Genomic DNA, 16,855 nt, shown 5'->3' on the forward strand with positions numbered 1-16,855 from the left:
ATTCGAGGCATTGTCGAGACAGTTGTGATGCCTCCAGTTTTAAAATTATTGATTTTGCTAAGACTTTCACGCAACTTAAAATCAAGGAGAGTTTTCCTATTGAACCCTAGGTGTCCTGTGAGCGCTACAGGTGAAAAATTATTCTTTCGGCACTCCTTGCAGTTGGATGGAATTGAATTCACGAAAAGAACTTTTTTAAAGAAAACAGCTAAAAGGGTTTTTTTGTCGCTTTGCATAATCAGAGATCAAAATTATTGGTGCAAAACGCATGGCTAGAAGCAGGAGCATGGGACGATGTGCTGCCTAACCGCCATATAGCACAACTAGTCTGCTTCCTGCCAGTTGAAAATTTTTAAAGAGACTATGTCACGGATTTTACCAGATTTTCAACAGCCAAAATTTATATTCGTGTCGCAGAAAATCTAAAAATAATAGTCCATTTCTATTAAAAATTGTTATATTAGAGCACTGAAACTATTAACGAGCATCTTTGGCTGCGGATGGCTCGGATGGAAACGGATTGCAACTTGGAAAAGTAAGGCTTACCTCCCACTGGAGCCCCGGCTGCAATTCCTAACGATATGACACAATTTCCCAGCCCCATCGCGGCCGCTCTGCGCTTCTCGTCCACGGTGAACATAATAAGTGAATTCATTGTTGTGATAAAAATACCATCAGCAAAGCCATAAATCACAGCAAAAGCTATAAGTCCTGTGTAGCTTTGTATAACTGGAAGCACTATAGTAGCAAATCCGCTAAGCAGGTCTCCAAACTGGTAGATAAAAGTAGTATTTATCCACTTGACGTCACACAGTCTCCCTGTCGTAATGCGTGCCACGCACGATGATAAACCAAGAAATATAAAAAGTCGAGATGCTGAGTCAGCAGAAATGCCAAGATCGAGACAATATTTTACCTGTTACAAAACAAATAAAAAGATACACTGAAATTTGGAATATCAGCTTTGTTGTTTTACAGTACGGATCTAAGACATCGTAACGTTACGTTAAGAAAAACCCAGATGAAAACCATATTACATCGAAAGCTTTTAGGACGGTCGCTGAAAAGTCGCTTCTTATTAAAAAACGTTTAAAGCATCACACGCCCGTGGCAATGGTGTCCTTTGGTGGTCAATTTCTCGCAAGGCTTTAGGGCGATCGAACTTCAGAAGCGGTTCAAACAACGCATTACTATGTCAACCGCAAATTAATTAGACCGCCGGCGACTTTGAATTTTAAGTTCAAACAAAACCTTTAAGCTTTAAACTATCAATAAGTCAATAAAATTAAAGCGTTTTTCCAGAGGATTACACAATTCAACACAATTCAGGTTTCTGTAGGATGATGTAGCTGGGAGAATTGCAACTTCCGCCAGATGGAATGTTAGTCCATTTGCAAGCTACCCTCGGTATTTGTAAGGTTACGTACCCTAACAATTCTCCAGCACCGGTTTTGGTACCTGTTTGTATTTCTGAGTGAATTCTCTTTCCCTTAACTCTATCCCACCAATCCACCTCCGGCTACTCATTCTTTCATGGCTTATAACGTTACATGTTATTATAAAGTTCCGTCTTATAATTAGGAGGAAGGATTCCTCTCAATTCTCAATGCCCGGGCAAGTGAAATGGAATTAATAATGGTATGGACACTGACCAATAGCTACTTACCAGGTGTATCTGCGGTATGTAATGTCCAAAATTCATCACTGTAAGACTTATTACCGCGATTGTATAAGATGGAACCTTAAACACGGAGAAGTCCAAAAATTCCCCAAGTTTTCTTCTCCTCCTGGAGTTTTTTATTTCTTTTTGGTGACCACATTTGGCGAAATCTTCTTTTCTTTCTTTATTGTTTTCTACCCCGCCGTTACGAATTTCTGTATTTTCCGAATCTTCCACGTGGCCTAAGTTAACAATTCCAGTGTCCATAGTTGACAGTGCTTCGACAGAGAGGACTTTTAAGTCGCTCGGGTTTTCCGTGCATTTCTGTGGCGTACTATCACAAGGGTCTTGGATCGGGTCACCGAAAACTGCTCCACAAACACACGCCATTACAAAGAATGGTACACTGATTATCCTATAAGCTCCTCTCCAGCCGACCGTGTCAATCAGGAGCTGTAATAGAGGACCGAAAATCAGGACTCCGATACTGCCCCCAACTGAAACGATCCCCACTGCAAGAGACTGCCATCTACGAAAATTTTTAGCTGTTATGAGAAAGTAGGATGAAACCATGAAGGCCGATCCCACACCATACAGACAGCCATAAGTAGCAAACATCCATTGAAGGCTGGAGGAATATGAAGTTATCAACAGGCTCACAGCACATATCAGACATCCAGCAACTGCAGTGAAGCGACATCCAATCGTTTCGCAGAGAAGTGATCCCAGGGGACCAAGAAAAAATGTCAGTGAAAGTGCCAGAGATCCAACCCAAACTGAAATTGCAGAGAAAAATAGTAAGCAGTAGTAAACGTAAGCGCAAGATCACGCAGCTCTTATATTTGCTACAGATGGAGCAAAGAAACGCCGATTGTTACTTTGAATCGTCAGAGATTTCAGCCAAACATAAATTTCAGAAATTATAACAAAAATTTGATTTACGCAAAAAAAGTAAAACTTTATTTGTTGCGATTCCGGGTTGATATTTGTTAATCTATTCAGCGTCTATCGGTTTTAAATAGTTTTCACAAAAATTTAACCCTCGTAGTTCGCCTTCTCCAAAACACCCAGAACTTAGTTTTTTCACTTGACACGTTGGCCCTTTTGATTTTCTTTTCCCTTTTCAGTTTTGCTTTGTTCTGTAGGGGTTTGTTTAGTTTTCTTGCTTGTTTTTACTTACCCGCCGAGGGGCAGGGGGGGGGGGGCGTGGGGATGTGCTTTAGCCCCCTTCCCCTCCCCCCTGTTTACAGTAACAAGAAAAACACTATATAATGTAACGAAAATATTTTGAAAACATTTCGTTTCTGGACGACATATTACTGATTACGTTTGTGAAGAACAAAATTAACAGAAGTTTCTAAAAAGAGAGCATAAACACCAAGCGAATGCAGACAATTGTCTTAAAAGTCTTCTGTTATCATCGAATAATGTTTGGCTACTACAGGATCGTGCCCTGGCTTTTTAAGGGCGGGCGGACTTCTCCGGAAAAAAGGCCTGTTTCATCATTGGGCAGTTTCGATCCAAACAAATGAGTTTAGTTTAGTTAAGTTTACGATACGGTTTTTTTTTTTAGTTCAGTTGCTAAAGGGAATTGCCTTTTCTGTTTTTATTCGTTCTTGTAACCTCTAAGTAACCGGTACTCCGATCCACCATGTTGAGAAAAGTTCGTGTCTTGACATAAGGCTTGAAGGGTCAATATTAATTTTAATTTTTTAAGCAATACTTCTTCAACAAAATGTTAAGCGCTGAACGTTTAATATTTTTTAGTTTTAAGTGCATTTTCCGGTATCCAAATTTTCCTGGGGGAGCATACCTCAGGACCCCCTAAGTTGGCTCACGTTTAGGCGTTCCCGTTTAAGCTTCCCCCCTCCCCTCCTCCTCCCCCGGCCACTCAAATTCCGTCATTTTCGCCTGACAGCACCTCAAGGTTGTCAGGGTTGTGCTTAGACTTTACGGCTGACAGTGACAGCACCTCAAGATTGTGCTTAGATTTGTCTTGATCTTGTCTTGTTTAGTCTGTTATTTAAATTCATTTAAGTAAAATCGTGGACGCCTCCTTCCTCTTGTTTTTATAAAACAAATAACCTTTTCCCATGATTTACATGCAGCTTAGCAGTTTACACATGCACAAGACTGAGTTTACACATGATCAATTGATTGTGTTTAAATAGGTCTTTCGCAACGTCTCGGCGTTTAGCACAAAAAAAAAATCAATCTTATGTCAGGCACCTCACGGTTGATAAATTCTCTCCATCTGAGAAATATCATTTACTCCATGAAAGTCGTTCGCGCTAATCCTTTCGTTCACAATAAAGTGCCTGGGAAACTCCAGCTCTGTAGACCTAAGTCACGTTGTTTATAATTGGTCAAGAAATCAAAACTATTTATTTTGGTAGAAACACAATAGTCACCGAAACAAAGTTTATCTATCAACAAAGATTGTGTTTGATACTTTATCTCACCTTAAATTTCAGAACATCCCACATCCCACCTACAAAAAGTAGCACACCCCGGTCCCGCCAAAACAATTTCATCCCGTATTCCGCCACTGAAATTTTTCATATCCCGCATCCCCTCTTGTTTAGGCCCCATTCCGCATCCGGCCAAACCTATTTTGGTCCCTCTCTAAGCAGTAGTTTATCGGGCGCTTTAATATCGCAGTAAGGAAAGGTGTTTTAAATTGATCAAAAATTCTCGATCGCAAAACATTTCTCAACCGATTGCTCGACCTCGGCGGGCGATAATGGTTGGACTGCTGTCCGCTGTTTCAGGCGTTCACTGTCAATTTTTCAAAGGTGGGTTTCATATCGCTCAGCTAAAATGACATCCGGACGCGAGCAACAGAGCAGAAGTTTCTCAGATATTTTAATTTCTCAACCAATTAAAATGAGCAACCTATGTACACAGAGCAGGAGTTTCTCTGTTTTTTTCAGGGGCACCCAGCGAAAAATTTTACTATAGGTGTCAGAACCTTGATGAGTAATTTCTAAGATATTGATTTGGTTATAAAATTTAACGCTACAAAGCCACGACGTTTCGACCTCTCCAAGGTCATTTTCAAGTGGGAGTAAAAATATAAAATTAGCATAAATATAAAGTAAAGAGGCAAAAATGTCACGAATGCTGAAATGCAATAAAAATGTAAAAATAAGTGACAAAATATTCATGAAGTTAAAATGTGAAAAAAGACTTCAAGCTACGGAAACACTTGTTTTTACATACTTTATTACATTTTAGCGTTCGTGACATTTTTGCTTTTTTACTATGTATATTTATGCTAATTTTATATTTTTACTCCGTGAAAATGACCTTGGAGAGGTCGAAACGTCGTGGCTTTGTAGCGTTAAATTTTATAACCAAAGGTGTCGGAACATTGTTTTTACGTTATTAGTGTCTTTTTTTGTGCGACTTAAAGCCTCATTTTTAAACGCTAAGGCCATCCCCTTTTTTTTTTCGTTTATCGTCGTATGTGTTTTCTGATTTTGGGTCGGTCGGTCGGAATAGTGGATAAGGAGTCTGGAACTACGAGGCCCGGTACCTCAGCATAATGTCCGTGGAGCCTGGAAACAAGAAGACATGGTTACAAAGTCAACATGGCGGCAATGGAGGAAGGAAAAATCGACGTCGTGGTTAAACTCAAACAAGAACAGCGTAAAAAGGATGAAACATTATTTAAAACTAGTGGTAACCACAGGTTAGAAAGTGCGGGCCTTGACGCACTTAGAAAAGGTACTGATACGAGAGTGCGTAATTTTAGATGGCAGTGTCGATAAATAAATGATCAAATAGACAAAAGACAATTATCCCGAGTAACGCGTCACGCAAGGAATGCATGTTTTTATCGTTTTGGGAAGTGTAGTCGAGCACGCGGTGTGAATTGAGATGTGATTTTTCTCAGTCGGTAAACTCGCTATGTTGTGCTCGCCTTTTATTAACGTGGCGCGATTAATGATAAATCACGCTTAACTGCTGCTAACCGGCCGCGAACCAGTCAGAGTTGTTTTTTGTCGGATTTACAGTTTAGTGAACTGTAGTCGAGCACGCGGTGTGAATTGAGATGTGATTTTCCTCGGTCGATAAACTCGCTATGTTGTCAGTGTTATAACGAATTTCTCGAGAATAACCGTTGTTGGAATCATTCGCTTTGCCGTAGTTTATGCGTGATACAATCAGAGCAAATTTTCGCAAAAGCAACACCCGTAAAACAAGTCTGCAAATTGTAATGTTTGCAATCTTCCATGTGACAGAAGCCTAGATCTTATGTGACAATCGTTCTTGGAGAACAGATTTTCTCTTCCGGTGTTACGACAAACTGTCGTGATTGACACATTTTTTGCATTCCGATCGTTCTTAGTGGAAGAACAAAATTTTCAACTTCCGTTTTCTGTTCGCTTTTTATTAACGTGGCGCGCACGCGTAAAACGTAATCCGCTGGTCACTGTCAAGATTACGGTTGCGGGCCTCTCTTGGGCCCGCAATAATGTGTCATTGCCTTCTATACCTTCTGTATAAATTTTTTTTTTTTTTTGAAAACGTAAAAATCTGGGTCGGTCGGACGACGCTAAACAGAGAAAAAAAAAAGGGGGATGGCCTAAGAAAGGTGTATCTTTTCAGATACGCTAGCTGAACTTTCAAACTTCAGAAAATTTTAGGGACCGAAATACTATTACCGCATTTACACCGAAACGGTCTGCTGGGTGCCCCTGTATTGTATTAATGCAGTTCATTTTTTCTAATATGTGACTCAATTAAAAACGAGCAGGAGTTTTCGACCAATTAAAAAAAATAAGTAATAAGTAATCACATAATTTTCCTTGTGCAATTTGGGAAAAATAAGCACTCGTAAATTTTTCAGACTAGCCTCTGAAAAATTGACTCGTGCTTAGGGTTTAATCCAAATTGCACTAAAAATCAAGTAATTACCTATACATAGAAATTTAAAGGATTTGTTTGGGGGTGAACGGGTTATTTCATAAACGAGAATATCAAATTTGTTGATGCCCGAGAAACTCCTGCTCTTGTGTACTTAGTTTGGTCACATGTAGACCTTAAGATGGTGTAATGTTAGGCTAGCGCCTTAGGGTACCCCCCTAGAGAACTATTTAGTCACGTGACACGTTGATGGTGCAATACCATGTGCTCAGTTGTAGATTCGAGTTGTTGTGATTAAACAAAGTTATAACGCTGAGTTTATCGGAGAATTTATGGCGTTACATTGGTGGCAGCGGTGAAGAAAACCCGAACATTACGGTAACCTGTAGTCGATGGAACTATTTGGATGGTTTGTGCGACCGAATTTTGTCGATTTGTGAGGTTCTGCCTCAAGATTTTGCTGGTGTGTTTACTTGTGTGGTTTCGTCCATTTGCAATGGCGGAAAACTCAATTGTGGATTCAGGAGTCAAAGGTATGAGTTGTTCAACGCCAGTTAACCCTTTTAAATCTGGAAACCCGTTTACACCTACGTCCGATTTATCTTTGGATCGATCAGTAAATTTAGAAAGCTCAAGTCGCCGAGTCCACTCTGCAAACCCGTTCGCATCAGAGAACCAGTTGAATAATTCAGGTACTTACTCTTCAAATCCGTTCGCGTCGTCAGAGAGCGAACCGAGTAATAACTCAGCTGATTTGTTTACAAATCGCCGAAAGTTTAGCAAACCTGTAAAGAATCCCGCAGATTATGATGGTACTCAGTCGCTACGAGATTATTTAAAGCACTTTGAGCGTTGTTCTGTTGTTAATGGTTGGAACGAAGATGAAGCTGCTGTATTCCTGGCTGCAAGTCTTCGCGGCGAAGCTCAAAAGGTGCTCAATGGCATGTCTGATAGCGATTGTAGAAATTACGCGAAGATTGTTGACAAGCTGGAACTTCGGTTCGGTGTTGAAAAACAACGCGAGTTGCACCAGGCACGTCTGCACAACTTTGCCAGCAGGAAAACGAAAGTGTTCAAGCTCTTGCTGCAGATATTCGGAGTATGTCCAGTCTAGCTTACCAGGATTTGTCTCCTGATACCCAAGAGCGATTTGCCGTTCAGCATTTTATTGACGCTATCAAAGATCAAGATGACAGGCTTAGACTACGGAGGGATAAACCAAAAACTATGGACGAAGCCCTGACACTGGCCTGTGAACTGGAAGCATTTCGTCTTTTGGATGGTGATTGGCGAGGAAGCTCTTCAAAGGTTCGCTCAGTGGATGAAGTTGGAAAGGAGCCTGATTTGTTGAGAGCCCAGTTGGACATGTTACGATCTGACATTCAAATGCAACAACAGCGTCAGGAAACACAGCAAGTTGCTCTCCAAGAATTAGTCCAGCAGATTCAGCAACTTTCCCAGACTATGACCCTGAACACCTCTGGAAGCCCAAATGCTCCACGTTATCCTAATCGAAATGGTCAATGCTGGGATTGCAAAGAATTTGGCCATTACCGTCGTAACTGCCCAAAAAGCAAGTCACAAGATAGAGTCAGTGCAGACTCGGGAAACGCGAGCAGGGTGTCACCCAAGGGCCCGGGGGATGCCTGAATAGGAATGATGTTGGCCCTACACTTGGACATGATGTGAACAATGCTGTTCCCATGAAAAGGTCACAAGTTAATAATAAATTGCGAGGTCTTTATCTGCCAGGCTTCATTGGAGGAACTCGTGTGATGTGGTTGATAGACACTGGTGCTGTTTGTTCCATTTTGTCATTCAAGATTTTTGATTCCTTACCTGACAGTGTCAAGTTCAGTTTGAGTTCAGTTCATTCTGCTATTACCCTAGCTGATGGTCAGCAAGCCAAAACACATGGTGTGGGACATGTTGTAGTGCATCTGGGTACTAAAGAGTTTCAAATGTGTGTAATTGTGGCTGACATTGAGGATGAGGGTATTCTGGGAATGGATTTCCTGTCGCAAGTTGATTCACAGATTGACATTGTTAAAAACCAGGTTTCAATTAATGGAGAAGTGTTTGACTGTTCTGATTTCAAGAACCAACCTCTCAGTTCCAGATGTATGGTGCGAAGGTCAACAATTATTGAACCTCACACTGAAGTGGTTGTCCCAGTCACCGTTCACAAGCGCTCTGCGACCTTAAATCCAAAGGCGTCTCAATTAGGCATGCGATTGTTAGAGCCTTGCCTCAGCTCACACTTGCAACAAAAGGGCCTTTATGTTGCAAGGACTCTGGTGGATGTGAGAGAGGACAGAGTGGTCCCTTTGCGTGTGTTCAATGTTTCTGATGAAGTTTACAACTTGGCTGCTGAGACTGTGGTAGCCCTAGCTACGCCGGTTATGGATGTCACCCTACTGGAGCTTACTGAAGAGAATCGTGAGACTGTTGTGAGCCAAGCTAGAGTAGTCAACAAGCATGAATCACAGGAAACATTTGAAAGGACTTTACCAGAGACCTTACAGGAACTTCTTGAAAGGAGTACTGAGAACTTGACTGACAGTGAAACTGAGAGACTACAGGAGTTGTTGTACAATTACCAACATGTGTTCTCTCTCTCAGATGGGGATTTGGGCACCACACATCTGGCACAGCACAAAATTGAAACAGGCAATGTGCCCCCAATCCGACAACAGCCTCGACGCACCTCTCCTTGGAAACATGATGAAATCGAACGACAACTTGCCGACCTTCTGCAGAAAGGGAAGGTAAAAGAATCGTCAAGTCCTTGGTCCTCTCCGGTTGTGCTGGTCAGTAAAAAGGATGGTAGCCAAAGGCTGTGCGTCGACTACCGCCAATTAAATGCAGCAACTGTAAAGGATGCCTTTCCTTTGCCACGAGTTGACGATTCACTCGCTGCTTTAAGCGGCTCAAGATGGTTCTCCACGCTAGATCTTGCTTCTGGCTACTGGCAAGTGGCCATGGATGCGAACACACAGGAAAAGGCAGCATTTGTTATTCCAAGCGGGTTGTATGAGTGGAATGTCATGCCATTTGGACTGTGCAATGCACCAAGTACATTTGCCAGATTAATGGAACTTGTGTTAAAGGGCCTTCATTGGAAGATCTGCTTGATTTACCTTGATGATGTGATTGTTATGGGACGCACGTTTGAAGAAGAGTTAGAGCGGTTGAAGCAGGTGTTTGAGCGACTAGCATGTGCAGGACTTAAGCTTAGGCCGGAGAAGTGTTTCCTCTTTCAGAAACGGGTATCGTACCTTGGACATGTGGTCACAGAAGAAGGCATTACTGCAGACCCTGGAAAGGTGGAACAAGTTCGTACATGGCCCATTCCAGAGAACAGCACAGAGGTCAAAAGTTTCCTTGGACTCGCCTCGTATTACCGCCGGTTCATCCCTAATTTTGCAGCCGTAGCTCAACCACTGCATAAGCTAACAGAAGCTAAGACAGAGTTTGTTTGGACAGGGCAATGTCAGCTGGCCTTCGACAGCCTAAAAGGTTTACTTACGTCCGGTAGAGTCCTGGCCTATCCGACCAGAGAGGGGAAGTTTGTGTTAGACACCGACGCATCGGACCATGGAATTGGTGCAGTGTTATCGCAGCTTCAGGATGGGGTGGAGAAACCTATTGCGTTTGCGAGCCGGACATTGTCCAAGTCTGAAAGGAACTATTGTGTGACTCGTCGTGAGCTATTGGCAATTGTTGAGTTTGTAAAGCAACATCGGCATTACTTACAGGGTGCAAGATTCTGCGTAAGAACTGACCATGCCCCTTTGCGTTCCGTCATTAGGGCAAAAGACCCTGAAGGACAACTGGCACGTTGGATTGAATTCTTAAGTACTTTTGACTTTGAGATCCAATATCGATCAGGACAGCAACACCAGAATGCTGATGCGCTCTCCCGTCGACCTTGTGATGACCGTTGTAAGTGGTGTGTAGGTTGGAAGTCACAGAAGCAAGTGACTTTTGTTCATGTGGGTGTCCAGACTGAGGTGCATGCCCCAAACCAGGACAATGAACAACCTGCAAACTGTGAAGGTCCTGTTGGTGATCGTTGTGGGACTGTAAAGTTAGAACCAACGTGGAATTCCACCTTTTTGAGGGAGCAGCAGGAAGCAGATTCTGATCTCAAGGTCATTATTGGATGGAAGAAAGCCAGTGAAAGGAAACCACTGTGGGAGGATGTGTCACCTCAGAGTCGTGCGGTAAAGGCCTTGTGGGCACAATGGGACAGGCTGCTCTTCAGAAATGGTGTACTTTGTCGCAAATGGGTAAGTGACGCAGGAGATCAGACGACTGACCAGGTTGTTCTTCCGGAGAGTCTCCGACAGACTGCTTTCGAAGCTCATCATAGTCACACGACAACTAGTCATCGCGGTGTACGAAAGACCATAGGTGCTCTTCAGTCTCGTTATTATTGGCCAGGACTTACATCAGCAGTTCACTCACTGGTTACCAGGTGCCATGTCTGTGCTTCAAAGAAAACATGGGGAAAGAAACGTCGTGCTCCGTTGAAACAGTACGTGGTGGGAGCTCCCATGGAACGAATTGCGATTGACATTCTTGGCCCACTGCCAGAAACTCCACGGAAGAACAAGTTCATACTGGTGGTTAGTGATTATTTCACTAAATGGACTGAAAGCTACCCAATACCAAACCAGGAGGCCACTATTGTTGCTGAGAAGTTAGTGGACGAGTTCATTTGTCGCTTCGGTGTACCCCGTCAACTTCATAGCGACCAAGGGACTAACTTTGAATCAAAGGTGTTTGCTGAAATTTGCAAGCTGTTAGACATTGAGAAGACTCGCACCACTCCACTGCATCCCCAATCTGATGGGCAGGTGGAACGTTTTAACCGTACTCTTGTTGAAATGCTGCGTGGAAAGATTAACGAGGACCAAAAGGACTGGGATCTTTAGCTTCCAGCTTGCATGATGGCATATCGAGGTGCTGTACACGAGTCGACAGGGGTTTCGCCTAATCTGTTAATGCTGGGTCGAGAACTGGAAGTTCCCTTGGATGCCATAACAGAGGCACCTCCTGATGCGTCGCCGCTCAAGATGGACTATGCCCAGGCTGTTCAAAAGAGGTTGGCCAGTGCACATGATTTGGCTAGGCGACATTTGAACAAGGCAGCCATGCACCAGAAGAGGAACTATGACAAACGACTTGCTGGAAGACCATTCAGTACTGGTGATTCTGTTTGGCTGCACAATGTGAAGAGAAAGAAAGGGAGAAACCCTAAACTTGACTGTCCTTGGGAGGGACCTTACCTGGTGATATCAGTGCTATCAGATGTTGTTTACCGAATCCAGAAGAGCAAGAAGGCAAAGCCAAAGGTTGTTCACTCAGACCGATTAAAGCCTTACCTTGGGCCTCCACTGGAGGGATAGATTACAGAAAGGCAGACAGAGTTATCGAATCAGCGAGAAGAGAGTAAAGAGGCATCGGATGTTGATTCTCCGGTTTTTGTCGAAGATAGACAGTCAGCTCCAGTTAGTGATGGAGAGGGAGTTGAGCTTGTTGAAACGGAGTCGACGTTGGGAGGAGAGGAAACTGGTGCTACTCTGAGACCTGAGAATGATGATGCTACCCCGAGACTTCAGAGTGATTGCAATGGGGGTGATAACCGTGACCAGCCTGATGATGTGAGGGAACCTGAACCTCAAGTGGAATTGCCAATGGCTAGTGCAGATAACAGTAACCCAGAGGATTTCAGTCGTCAAACCGTGGAGCCAACTGGACAAGTTGTACCTGAGGCAGATTCCAGTGCTCGTGGAAGACCCTCAAGACAGCGGAAGCCACCAAATTGGTACGGGACTTCGGTGGCTGGTTAACTTATTTTTCCAGTGATGACTAAGAACTGATAGACTTTATGGAACAGATAAAGCAAATTGACAAGTTCAGGTGTTTTAATGTTTGCCTGAGAACTGTGGACATTTGTCATGTTCATGAACAGTCGTTAGAGACTTTTAGTTTGTTGTGTTACATTCAAATTGCTTCAGAACACTCAGAAGTGACTTTCATAGTGGACACGCACTGCGACAGTGCTCATAAAGGGGGGAGTGGTGTAATGTTAGGCTAGCGCCTTAGGGTACCCCCCTAGAGAACTATTTAGTCACGTGACACGTTGATGGTGCAATACCATGTGCTCAGTTGTAGATTCGAGTTGTTGTGATTAAACAAAGTTATAACGCTGAGTTTATCGGAGAATTTATGGCGTTACAATAGTCACATCGCTTTTTAATCTGTCGACTAGAAATGCACGAGAAACTCCTGCCCTCGATCCTGCTCTGTGAACTTAGTTCAGAGTCAGGTTTGTTTTGTGGTTTAAATATATAGGTTGGTCACATGTACTTGGCATGTGTACTTAGTTAGTCACATTTGTTGACATTATCTGTCAACAAATTAAACTAGTTTTATTGGCTCTTTCAAAATGCACGAGAAACTCCTCAGACTCCTGCTCTGTGTCACGTTGTTTTTAATCGGTAGAGAAATTTAAAAAACTGTTTTTAATACAGTCGAAGCTCTCGTAAGCGGACACCCTCGGGACGCGAAAAAAGTGTCCGTAACTGGAGCTGGCCGCTTACGAGAATGGTTCTCGTAAGCGGCCACTAGAGGTGAAGGGGATAGATGGCCGCTTACGGGAGCTTGCCTAGCTAACAAGTGGTGTTTCAAAGTGTAACCGGACGTGGATGACGACAAAACAAACACTGAAATATGGTTCTGTAATTACTGTAAAATCATTGTGACGAACGGCGATGTAAAGTTAATAAGAAAAACAAGATACAGAGGTTGTTTATAGGATTTTCTTTTGGGTGTCAGCTTAAAAACAAAGAAAAAGTCAAAGTCTCTGAAAGTGTCCGCGGCCGCTTACGGGAATGTCCGCTTACGAGAATGTAAAAATATAGAGTTTGTATGAAAGTTAAAACGGGGTTTCAAACAAGGCGGCCGTAAGTAGAGCTGTCCGCTTACGGGAGTGTCCGTTGGATTATCAATAATACAGGCTTGGTTTTTAGAAATCAGTCTTGGCCAATAGTTGTGCTATGTTCAGCTTCATGATTACAAATTTACCCTGTTTCTGTTTCATCGTAATTCCATCAAATTAAATGCACGTTTGATTCATGTAGAAGGATTAGCGGGATAAATAGCAGTGCAAATGTAAATTTTTAGAGGCGCCATGCATAAAAACTATGAAGGCACTTACCAGTTTTCGCTCGGGTTTCGCTGAACTCCTTCATTAACTCAGGAAGTAGCACGCCAAAGCTTATAGCGAAACCAATATTCAAAATCTGACACACAGAAGCACAGATGCTGACGAACCACGAAAACGCACTGTCCGGGCGATGTTGAAGTCTGTTGCAGTTTACCATTTTCTGTTGTTGTCAAGCTGTTATGTTAACCTTCGCTGAAATATAAGATTAGATGCTGTGAACACCGCGCATGTAAAATTGTGTCCACGTTGTTTCGGATACCACTGAGGGTCTGCCAGCCGTGTTCCGATAAATTAACTGATGCCTCAAATAAACAAGTTCAATGCTGATCATGAACGACTGCATGATTTATTTGAAAACTCAATACCGTGACTAGTGCAAGTAATGAGATGATAACTTGATGAGGTCACGGATCACAGCCCTTTATGAAAACAAATGTTGTTTTTAAATAAAATTTACACAATGTCGTCACGCGTTTAGATTCTTGTGAGCATGCTTTCTCGAATTCATTCACTTATTCAATTAAAGAGGCCCTGTTAGGGTAGGTATACATGTCTCCCGCCTCAATTTCAAAGCTTGTCATGTCGCAACTAAAAATGGTCCACATGTCGCTATTTCGTCATTTCGTCTAAAGACGGACGCGAGTAACAAAGCAGAAGTTTCTCAGATATTTTAATTTCTCAACCAATTTAAAAAAATACGTGGGTAACCTAAGTACACAGAGCAGGAGTTTCTCTGGTATTTTCAGGGGCACCCAACGAGAAAATTTTACTATAGGTGTCGAAACATCGTTTTTACGTTGTGCGATTTAAGGCCTTATTTTTAAACGCTAAGAAAAGTGTATCTTTTCGGATAAACTAGCTGAACTTTCAAACTTCAGAAAATTTTAGGGACCGAAATACTTTTACCCGCATTTACACCGAAACGGTCTGCTGGGTGCCCTGTATTTTAATAATGCAGTTCATTTTTTTTTTAATATCTGCACCAATTGAAAACTGACGTGCAGGAGTTTTCCACCAATTTAAAAGACGACGTGACTCTGAACTAAGTAAACGAATCGGAGCAGGAGTTTCTCGTTCATTTTGAAAGAGCCATTAAGATTAATTTAATTATTTGACAAATAAAAACACAACGTGTCTAACTTTAGAACACAATGGACGTGAGTAACTTTGGTACACAGAGCAGAACTTTCTCCGCTGGTATTTTAATCAAAGTCTCTTCGAGATACCGACTTTTTTTGCATGAAGTATGAGTCGAAGGTTTATCCTGTGCATTGTTCTTCGAACTTATCATTACGGTTGCTTTGTAGTTTAGTTTAACAATTTCCTATCTTCGCGGAGGAAATGCAGCCATATAATTTTGTCAAAAATGGCTCGTCCGCGCCGGGTATTTATACACATATTCCTCAACATTACACAAATAAACAGTGCAAATTTCACCGAGATCTGACAATTCTATACTTTAAAATTGCAAGGACCTTTCGAGGCAGTCGATTATGGCAGCGAAATTAGCAAATGAAACAGCAAAATATGCGTTCGACGCTTTGTTTTTGTGACGCCATATTTGAATTGTTATAGGTAGACCGCTGTTCAATGTGTTCAAGGCCGTATCGTTACGATTGCTCCACGAAAGAGCACGAAAAAAATACGGATATTTCCGACTACTGTCGGAGAAAACATTGCGTAAACAAATCGATACACTCAAGCTGCGTTTTTTCTGACTCGTCCCCTGTCGTCTTCATATAGCACGCGGCAATCTCTCCCTCCGCTGTATATTTGCCGCGTGCTGTATGAAGACGACTGGGGACGAGTCAGGCGTTTTTTCGCTCCCCGCCCCCACCCTCTTGCTTCTTCTGTTTTGTGCTGGCGTCCAGGTCTCTCGTCGTTCTCACCGAGCGCTCATCGATCGAAAAACACGAAAAATAGAGGGCTGTGGACAGTCTATGCGAGGGTCGGATATCAAGACAGCTTCTTCGTGGATTAAACAAAAGCCATATCTACAGTGAATGCTATCGAATTATATTTGAAGATGAAATACGAAGGAATTTTGCTGTCTTTGACTGGAATTCCACTCGAACTGCGTAGATACGATCGCATGTTGTAAAGCCGATTCATGCAACATTGCTGTCAACGCGAGGTCACGTCCCTAACGACCTAGGCTGATGACGAAATAGAATGGGCGCTTGTAGCGACCAAATTTGGCCTAAAAAAGAAGCCTTAAAAGAAGCCCCCATCTCTTGCATTTGTTTTAAGAGAATGTCTCCTTTAGATCCACAAACTTAATTTGGCTCAGTAAATAGAATTCGCTCAAAATCCCTCCAGTAATTTCTTATTATAAGTAAGTAACAAATATGGAATTAGACTGGAGAAAAATTGTTTTCTTTATGAAATCTGGATGAAAACCTTTTACACCTTCTGGTGGCCTCGATGGCCATTGGCCGGATTGTGAAATTTGGTAAAGTCCAACCATTCGCTCTAATACAAATATTGCAGCTACATCGCTTAAATACCGATATTTGTAAACAACAAGCCTTGGCCTTTTAAACTGGATGAACCGCATTGAAAAACTTTGATTATCAAGAAAGAGACGAGGATCTAAAGTTTGGCTATTTTGGATGTTAAAGGCCAGCTCAAATTTTCCTTAACTTTATGTAGTAAAATATCAAAAGTGGCTCGTACTCACAAGTTAAACTGCATATCAGCGGCAAGCTCCATCCTTCCGCTCTGAGAATATGTAAAAATATTTGGCCGTTCTCTACTCCTTCGGTTGTTGACAAGGGGCGAAACAAGTGCTACTCGGCGGATTTCGCCATGTTGTCATCATAACAATTCGAACCAACTTCAGTACCAAAAAGAGGAGAATTTTGTTCGATCACTAGTACATTTATCTCGCAGCGAAGGAAGAAATCACCTTGCAATCCGCTTTTATCTGAACGGAAATTATCACGTCGAGATAGTCCATTTTACAGCAACTTCTACAGCAACATATCGATCTTCTACTGTCAGCCATCTTGGTTTTAACATCCGCTGACCAGTTTAGTGGGTCAGTATAAAACACCACGGACTTTGCCACGGACTGCGGACTGCGG

The 16,855-nt window shown here is 42.4% G+C and overlaps 1 protein-coding gene and 1 pseudogene across 2 annotated transcripts in view; one reads left to right on the plus strand and one right to left on the minus strand.

Moving 5' to 3' along the window:
* The window catches only part of LOC144644485 (uncharacterized), a 26,149-nt pseudogene extending 12,075 nt beyond the window's left edge, over nt 1–14,074 (minus strand). The window contains exons 1-3 of the transcript XR_013569123.1: nt 13,761–14,074; nt 1,667–2,436; nt 547–916 (exon numbers count right to left, since the gene is read on the minus strand). The product of XR_013569123.1 is annotated as an uncharacterized LOC144644485 (transcript). The remainder of the gene's footprint in view (nt 1–546; nt 917–1,666; nt 2,437–13,760) is intronic.
* LOC144644462 (acid-sensing ion channel 3-like) overlaps nt 1–16,855 on the plus strand; it is a 176,890-nt gene that overhangs the window by 73,597 nt on the left and 86,438 nt on the right. The window lies entirely within an intron of this gene.

Source organism: Oculina patagonica, chromosome 2 (assembly GCF_052425735.1).
Source record: "Oculina patagonica isolate OP01 chromosome 2, crgOcupat, whole genome shotgun sequence".
In the NCBI taxonomy this organism is placed as follows: Eukaryota; Metazoa; Cnidaria; class Anthozoa; order Scleractinia; family Oculinidae; genus Oculina; species Oculina patagonica.